This window comes from Littorina saxatilis, linkage group LG7 (assembly GCF_037325665.1).
Source record: "Littorina saxatilis isolate snail1 linkage group LG7, US_GU_Lsax_2.0, whole genome shotgun sequence".
In the NCBI taxonomy this organism is placed as follows: domain Eukaryota; kingdom Metazoa; phylum Mollusca; class Gastropoda; order Littorinimorpha; family Littorinidae; genus Littorina; species Littorina saxatilis.
The window spans coordinates 37,328,148-37,337,079 of NC_090251.1; the positions used below are offsets into that span (position 1 = coordinate 37,328,148).

Genomic DNA, 8,932 nt, shown 5'->3' on the forward strand with positions numbered 1-8,932 from the left:
TATGCTTGTTAACTAAATCTGATAAGCACACTAGCATCTGTACGTGATTGTCCACACAAAAATAAATGCAATTTCACCTCAGGCAAAATACACACATTTCAAGGATACAAAAAGTCGGAAATAGCACAGAAAAAAACTGCAGTGATATGCATATTTGTATGTCACAAGAGAACCACCTGGGGACCACCCAAAAATGTCCCTTCAGTGAAGATGTCCTTTCATATCAGGTTTTCTTCGATCAGAAAAACTCTGATTATTTTAATGTCAGATTATTCTCCGATCAGGGGAAGTTAGTAGACCAAAGGACAAAATGATTGGAGAAATCTATTTATCGCATCATGAGTTAATGTCCCTAAGAGGTTTTGAGGCGTACGAGGACGTAATGAATCATTTTTCCCTTGAAAGGTATACTCATCAGCAAAATCTCACATTTCAATATAATTTTTTCTTCTGGCAAACTCTAACATTATAGATAACCAAGAACATCAAAACCCACAAATAACTTAAGCAAATAAGTCCAGAACAGACAACTCTAGGGCGGGGATGTAGCTCAGTCGGTAGCGCGCTGGATTTGTATCCAGTTGGCCGCTGTCAGCGTGAGTTCGTCCCCACGTTCGGCGAGAGATTTATTTCTCAGAGTCAACTTTGTGTGCAGACTCTCCTCGGTGTCCGAACACCCCCGTGTGTACACGCAAGCACAAGACCAAGTGTGCACGAAAAAGATCCTGTAATCCATGTCAGAGTTCGGTGTGTTATAAAAACACGAAAATACCCAGCATGCTTCCTCCGAAAGCGGCGTATGACTGCCTAAATGGCGGGGTAAAAACGGTCATACACGTAAAAGCCGTGGGAGTTTCAGCCCATGAACGAACAAACAAACAAAGACAACTCTTAATTAAAACCGCCTTTCAAATGTACAGTTTTTTGACAGTTATCTCTTCTCTTTTGAACAAAACACCTAATTTATACCGGTGCAATGATTCCCCAGTTTTTGTAGACTTTTGCTCAGGAGAATTCGAAAGGTAGGGTCAAAAAGAGGGACCAATCCGTAACAAGTGCTTTAGAGGCCTCTACAGTCCATTTTTCAGTGTGTGTGTGTGTGCATGCGTGCATGTGACTTGTCTGCATCTGTCTGTAGATATAGACACGCGTACACCTTCATTTATTTGAAGCAGTGCCACGGGAAGCCATACAATTGGAAAAACTGTCCCAAACTCATGTCAACCAAACGTAAGATATAGAAATACACCATGGAAAAAGAACTTTGCACAATATTATTTGTCCCAAATAGATGGCAGATGTACCTGCAGAAGAAAAGGCCCACACACACAAAATATACTTATTCGCTATTCGGTAAACAAAACCCCCCAAAAAAGAGAAAAAAATAACCCTGTGCTGCCAATAGTAAAATTATGAGGTAATATAATAAGTTTGATACAGTGGAACCCCCTTTTAAGACCTTGTTTCTTGTTTGTTTTTTTCAGATTTGTCTATCAAAATCTCAGTAAATTTACATCAATTTTAAAGAAACACTCCTTCCCGTGTAAACAGTTCAGCTCACCATCTCAGATCTGGCTAGGCTTTTACATGGAATAAGACCATCCCTCCACTTGGTCACATACCAAAAATGAACATCCTGGGTGGTTTCCGTGCACAGTGAACATTTTTTTATCAATTAATTTAGAAAAAGGCACCATGCAGCGGCTTTTTAAGAAATAAATTCACACAATAATTCGAACTCACAGTAAGCAGTCAGGGTGTTGAATTTTTTGATAACTGTGACCAAGTGGAGGGATGGTCTTGTCACATATGAATGCCTGGCCAGATCGGAAATGGTGAGCTAAATGCGAAGGAGCCTGCCCTTGAGACTGCCTCCTTTTTTAAGTCACGATTTTTTCAGATTTGTCAAAGTCTTAAAAGGGCCGTTCCACTGCACTACACAACCTAACACTGGTGTAAACAGACAACATGGTTATTATGAGCAGACTAGGAAGACCACGAATAAATCTGTCCAGTAAATTAAAATCTGTACGTTCAGTCACTTGCAATCACAAAGCCGGAAAGCAAGTACATGTACCTAGGCGTTCAAACACTACATGAGCATTTAACATTCACAGACAGCTTAAGCTGCTCACTACAATATAACACTGACATTTTAAACACGGAACCTTAAAAAGCTGGAATTCACTTTTGGCAATGCTGCTGCTGGTGACAGCCTAGTCTTTGAGTGCAGTTGTAAGGCTTCTTTTTAAGCCTACTGTCTATATGATACTTACCGAGACAGTACTATTCTTGCACATTATCTATTATAGGCCGAAAAAATTGGACAAAACGCTGAGTGGGTACAATTATCTCCCATAACCATGCGCCACCGTGGATCCCAAGCACTGTCCGAGTGCTTCCCCCTTACAGGATGTAGGTGGCGCGTCCTCTTTCTTTATGAGCTGCAGACCCTCAAAAAGCCCATAACATATCAAGAGGGGAGGCGGGAGGGAAACTCTAATAGTACTGTCTCGGTAAGTATCATATAGACAGTAGGCTTAAAAAGAAGCCTTACAGTCAATATAACACTTACCTCGACAGTACTATTCTTGCACAGAATACCAGAGTGGTGTGAGGGTGATATGTAGAGTATTAAACTCCTTAATCAAAATCACTTAAATCCAAGGATTAAGATACCCAGGCAATTTTCGAACAGTACTACCGTAAAAGAAAATATACCCAAGAAACATACCTTAGACTGACGTGACCATGCTAGCAACCACTGCTGTGTGGTGAACTCAATGTCAAAGTCCAGGCCACTCAAAGCTTGAATACCACTGAGTCTACGGCAAGTGGCTAAAGCGATGAGGAACAATTAGTCTTAAAAATCAGCAACTTGATACTGATGCCTGCCAGGGGTTCAAACTCATTGCTACGCAGGAGTTTGAGGACCAGAAAGACATCCCCCTTGGGAAATGAAACCAGAGGTTTAGACACCGCTGCATTGCTAATACCCGAAAGGACATTAGCGATGAGGGAGGACCTGATCAAGTGTTCAGTTCTGCGACCAGTAGCGGCCGCAATCGTGGAAGCGATGGCAGATCTGTATCCAAGAAGAGTCTTAGAAGAAAGACTCTTCTTTTGATACACTTCCACCAGGAAGTTGGCCAAGTCCTGTGTTGAGGGATAAAGCGGCTTTATCCCCTTGGACAAGGCGAAGGTGGCCCAAGCTCTCCAGCGTAAGTCGTAGAGCTGATTAGTTGATCGCCTCTTAGCGTTCAAGGAAAACTCTACTGAACTCTTGTGCAATCCTAGTGCAAGCAGTTTGGAGCGCACAAGAGCCATGCGGTCAAGCACAGACTCTCTGGACGTGGATGAGGGAGGCATGATCGAGGCTGGAGCAGACCTCCCCCGTCCAGATCCAGAGGTAGAGGGTCTACGTGGGTGAGACCGCGAAGATCTGGAAACCACGGAGCTGTTGGCCAGTAAGGCGCGACCAAAATCAGTCTTGGTCGTTCCTGCAGATATTTTGCCAGCACCCTCGGAATCAGAGATGTCGGGGGATAGGCGTAAGCATCGAGGAGCCTCCACAAGAGAGTGAATGCGTCCAAGTGGAACGCATTCATGTCTCGAAAGGGGCTGACGTACCTGGGAAGCCGAGCGCTGAATCGAGTTACGAACAGATCGATCAGAGGACGGTCCCACCTTGCCCACAGACGCTGTAGAACGTTGTGAGCGATGGTCCATTCTGTGGAGAGAACCTGATCGCCCCGACTGAGAATGTCGGCCAGGGCGTTCAGTTTCCCCGGAACGAACTGGACTGACATCCGGACCTGATTGGTCTGGCACCAGAGCAGAATCTCCTCCGCCAACAGGGAGAGGGACCGAGAATTGGTGCCCCCCTGGTGGCGAAGGTAAGCTAAGCATGTGGTGTTGTTGTCCCCGTTGAAAATCAGAGGGGCCAAGGACAGGCCGAATGGGAGGGCCCGAAACTCGAACACCGTGCCCTCCCAAACGAACCGGAGCAGATGTCGGTACCCCGGGGCCACCAGGATGTGGAAGTAAGCATCCTGGAGGTCCCAGACATGGCCCAATCGTTTGGCCGGATGGCCAACCGGACCGACGAAGGGGTTTCCATCTTGAACTTGCACCTGTGAAGGTACAAGTTCAAGGTGGAGAGGTCCAACACCGGCCTGAACCGGCCGTCCTTTTTGGGGACGGTGAACAGGCGGGAGCAGAACCCCAGAGAAGGCTGAGAAAGGGGGTAGACCGCCTTCTTCTCGACCAACGAGTTCACCTCGTCCTGAAGAGCCTGCCATCTGGCAGGCTCTCGAGGAGGGGGGAACGTCCAAGGTAGAGCGGACAATGGAGGTTGTGACGACAGCGGTAGAGAAAACCCCGACCACACCACCCTCAAGAAAAACTGGTTGGAGACCAGTCTGCCCCACATGCCGCGGGCCCGAAAAAAGGGAACCGCCGGACGAAAGAGGGGCAACTTGAGGGGGCGTCAACGTAGGGCCGGGACTCACTGAAAATTCTGCTGGCGGGCAGGCGCAGGCTTGCGACCACCCCCCCTGGTGGTGCTGCTTCCCCTTACCTGTCTGAGCACCCTTCGTCTTGCTTGGGAACGCAACAGGCGCCTAAGAGGAGGAAGAAGGAGGCAGTGAAACTGGCTTCTTCTTCTTCTTCTGAGGCTGGGAGCTGGAGGTGACTGTAGCACTTCTCTTACTCCCCGCCGCCGTCGCCGAAGCAGCGAGGCCAACCATCAGAGAATCAGTGTTCCTCTGGCGTGTGGACTCCACCACAGAACGAACAGTGTCCGGATGAAAGAGGGAAGAAGGCTGAGGAAGCGTGTTCCTCAGACTCTTCCTCATATCCGGAGGCACTATAGAAGTAGGCAGAAAATGATCACGGAACAGGGCCAATAAAGTGGACCCGTGTTCCAATGGCCAATTCTGCCGCAGACGTCACGCACGATCGCACGGCATGCAAAGCCCGATCCACTCGAACCGTGTCAAGGACCCGAGTGGAATCGGACTCTGCCCGATTGGGAGGGTCCAACAGTGTGGACAGCGTGCTCATCCATGTCAAGGCCTGTGATTGGGCCTCGACTGTGGACGAAACGGTGGCCTCAAGATTGTGGAACGAAGCAGAGCTCAGTTCCACCTTCTTGACCGAAGGCACCTCCCCAACGAACACATCACCGTCAGCCCCACCCTAAACACTCGAAGTCTGGAAAGGGAGAGTTCGAGAGTCAAAGGGAAAAGGGAGGGACGAAACAGATTGGACACGAGGAAACAGTGGAGGTGCGCCTCCCAAAGGAAAGCATGGCACTGAACCCGCGTCCTCCCGAGGAACATAGGTCGCGTTTGCACGTGAATCTGTACTCCTCAGGCGATGTGCTGCCGCTTCCACCGTGGCACTTAGACTAGGGTGGAACGCGAATTGCCGGCGGCCGGATCGTTCATAAAACGAGCCGCCGGCAGACGCGGCGTGAGCCTCCCGCGCCCGGGCCGAAGCGGACTCAAAGGACGAGAGGGCGTCTCAGGGAAGGACGTCCTGAAACTGTTCAAACGTCCTTCTAGCTGTGCGAGGACGAGCCTCCTGCCTCTCGTCCTCAGACCCCGGGTCCACGTCCTGTGTGTCAACACTAGACGACAGACGCTTAAGAGAGGCATCCGTGACGTCAAGACGCCGCGTGATGTCTGTCATGTACTGTTGGAAAGTACGAAGCATAGCTTCGGAAGTTCCATCAGAAACCGGCAAGGGTAGAGGTTCAGTGTTAACCTCAGGGCGACCCTGATCCTCCTCCCTATCGTCCTCCGACTCACTCTCCTCTTCACTTCCCGACAACTCCTCAAAAGCAGGAGTGTAGGGAGCTTGAGGGGGAAGAGCCGAAAGCGATGAAGCATGCTGTGAAGAAACGCCCACAGAAGCAAGAGGCCGCGAAGACCCCTGCCCCAAAGACGAAACGTCTCCAGCAGCCGAAGGGGGAGAAAAACAACAACCCTGCGACTGTTGGGTCAGCCCAGCCAACGAACCCCCGCCATTTATAGACTGAACAGGAACCCATGGGGTCTGATCAGAAAAGAAATGGTCCGGTCCGGTCGGGGGTGCCGATCCGGTCCGGTAGGGTGGTCCGGTCCGGTGCCGTACCATCCGGAGGTCCCGTTCAGCACCGAACCATCGTACCCAACGAAGTGTTCGGGTGGTTAGGTCCGGACGTGGACATACCGTACCATCCGGACCCGTAGGTCCGGTGGTCCGGTATGGTCCGGTTCGGTGCCAGACCATCCAGACCAACAGAGGTGGTCGGGTGGTCCCGCACCGGACCATCCGGACCCGTAGGTCCGGACCCGTAGGTCCGGTACCATCCGGAGGTCCTGTTCGGCACCGAACCATCCGTACGCACAGAAGTGTTCGGGTGGTTCGGTCCGGGCGTGGACGTACGTACCGTACCATCCGGACCCGTAGGTCCGGTTCGGTGCCAGACCATCCGGACCAACAGAGGTGGTCGGGTGGTCCGGACCGGTCCGGTAGGGTGGTCCGGTGTTCCGGTCCGGTGTTCCGGTCCGGTCCCGTACCATCCGGAGGTCCCGTTCGGTACCGAACCATCCGTACCCACAGAAGTGTTCGGGTGGCTCGGTCCGGACGTGGACACACCGTACCATCCGGACCCGTAAGTCCGGTATGGTCCGGTTCGGTGCCAGACCATCCGGACCAACAGAGGTGGTCGGGTGGTCCGGTCCGGACCGGACCACCGGTCCAGCACCGGACCATCCGGACCCGTAGGTCCGGTCCGGTCCCGCACCATCCGGAGGTCCCGTTCGGCACCGAACCACCCGTACCCACAGAAGTGTTCGGGTGGCTCGGTCCGGACGTGGACATACCGTACCATCCGGACCCGTAGGTCCGGTTCGGTGCCAGACCATCCGGACCAACAGAGGTGGTCGGGTGGTCCGGACCGATCCGGTAGGGTGGTCCGGTGTTCCGGTCCTGTCCCATACCATCCGGAGGTCCCGTACGGCACCGAACCATCCGTACCCACTGAAGTGTTCGGTCCGGACGTGGACCTACCGTACCATCCGGACCCGTAGGTCCGGTGGTCCGGTATGGTCCGGTTCGGTGACAGACCATCCGGACCAACAGAGGTGGTCGGGTGGTCCGGTACCGGACCATCCGAACCCGTAGATTCGGTCCGGTCCCGTACCATCCGGAGGTCCCGTTCGGTACCGAACCATCCGTACCCACAGAAGTGTTCGGGTGGCTCGGTCCGGACGTGGACATACCGTACCATCCGGACCCGTAGGTCCGGCATGGTCCGGTTCGGTGCCAGACCACCCGGACCAACAGAGGTGGTCGAGTGGTCCGGTCCCGACCGGACCACTGGTCCGGTACCGTACCCTCCGGACCCGTAGGTCCGGTGTGTTCCGGTTCGGTGCCAGACCACCCAGACCAACAGAGGTGGTCGGGTGGTCCGGTCCCGACCGAAACACTGGTCCCGTACCGTACCATCCGGACCCGTAGGTCCGGGGGGTCCGGCAAGGGCCAGAGGTACTGTCCCGCACCGGACCCTAAGGTCCGGTACGGTCCCGTACCATGGGTCCCGTCCGGACCAAACCCGGAGGTCAAGTCCAGTCGGGACCCGTGGGTCCGGTTCGATCCCGACCCGTAAGCCTGGAACGTTCCGGACCCTTGGTCCGGACCATCCGTCACCCGAACACCAGACGCTAAGGAATGGCGTGGGGTCAAGACGGTCCGGTCGGAGGTGTCGGTCTGAGCAACAGAAACAATGTTCCCGTCGCCCTGACCATTCGACAGAAGTACCACGTTCTGTCGAACACCTCCACGTCCAGTAACTAGTCGGCCGGAGCGTTTCAAGAGGGACAGCCACCAGTCACACGGACGTCAGAGGGAACCGTAGTAGCAGTGGTCGTAGGCACGAAGCCTGAAACCCCTGCCCCCACAGGACCGCCCTGAACGGGGTCAATTCGCATCCCAACCCCAGCGGGGAGGGAATTCAGAGACCCCGTCATCTCCTCCGATCTCCCCCCCCAGGAGGCCGAAACTACTGTCAAAACAGCAGCAGACGACCCAGCGAGGGAGTTCAGAGGAGGACCCGTGTCCCTCCTGGCTTCCACAGCGGTGGAAACCGAGGAGGGCACAGGAGAGGCACCGGAAAAAGAAAGATTTTAATGCCAACTGCACCCGGTGTTCCCAGGCGGTCACCCATCCAAGTACTAACCGGGCCCGACGTTGCTTAACTTCGGTGGTCGGACGAGAACCGGTGTTATCAACGTGGTATGGCCGTTGGCTGTCAAAACCTGAGTCTCTCCAGTAGCCCCTAGATCGGATTCACCAACCCCCAAAGAGGGTTGGGAATCGACCTGCCCCCGGATTCGAGCCAGGGGGGAGAAGGAAACCTTCCCCCCAGGCTCGAAACCGGGAGGAGCTGAAGCCTGAGACTGAGGGCCGGACAACGGCGTCGAAGGGGGGGAAGCCTGTTCCACTGAAGGAGAAGGAGAAAGAAGCTTTTTCTTTCCCCTCGAACTTCCCCGAACCTTCGACGGCGCAGCCCCGCCCGAAGTCCCAGGCTCAAGCCCAGCCTGTTTGAGCAAGCTCGCATTGAGCTTGCTCAAACAGGCTTTCTCCGCCCTCCCTCGCCGCAAACGCAAAGCGTTTGGGGAGGGAGAGTCGGAGCGCCGAAAGATCCCCTTCTCCGTGCGTAAAACATGACGCTGGGCGCCCGGAGAAGGGTTGCCCCCGGCAGACTCTGGTTCCGTAGAACCAGAGCCCAAAACAGGACGAGACATCCTACCTCGCCCTGTACGTACCCTTAAAGACCGAGAATTAACAAAATTCAAAGAAAATTTAGGTCAATACTCAAGTGAATGCGGCGAAACGAGAAGCAGACGACCGGTCACCACGAAGTAGGACGGGAGGCACGCCG

The 8,932-nt window shown here is 53.5% G+C and overlaps 1 non-coding gene across 1 annotated transcript; it reads right to left on the minus strand.

The window, feature by feature from the left end:
- Positions 1-8,178: 8,178 nt before the first annotated feature.
- On the minus strand, positions 8,179-8,297 carry LOC138972072 (5S ribosomal RNA). The gene has a single exon (XR_011457450.1). It is a non-coding gene; the product is annotated as a 5S ribosomal RNA (ribosomal RNA).
- Between the last annotated feature and the right edge of the window lie 635 nt (positions 8,298-8,932).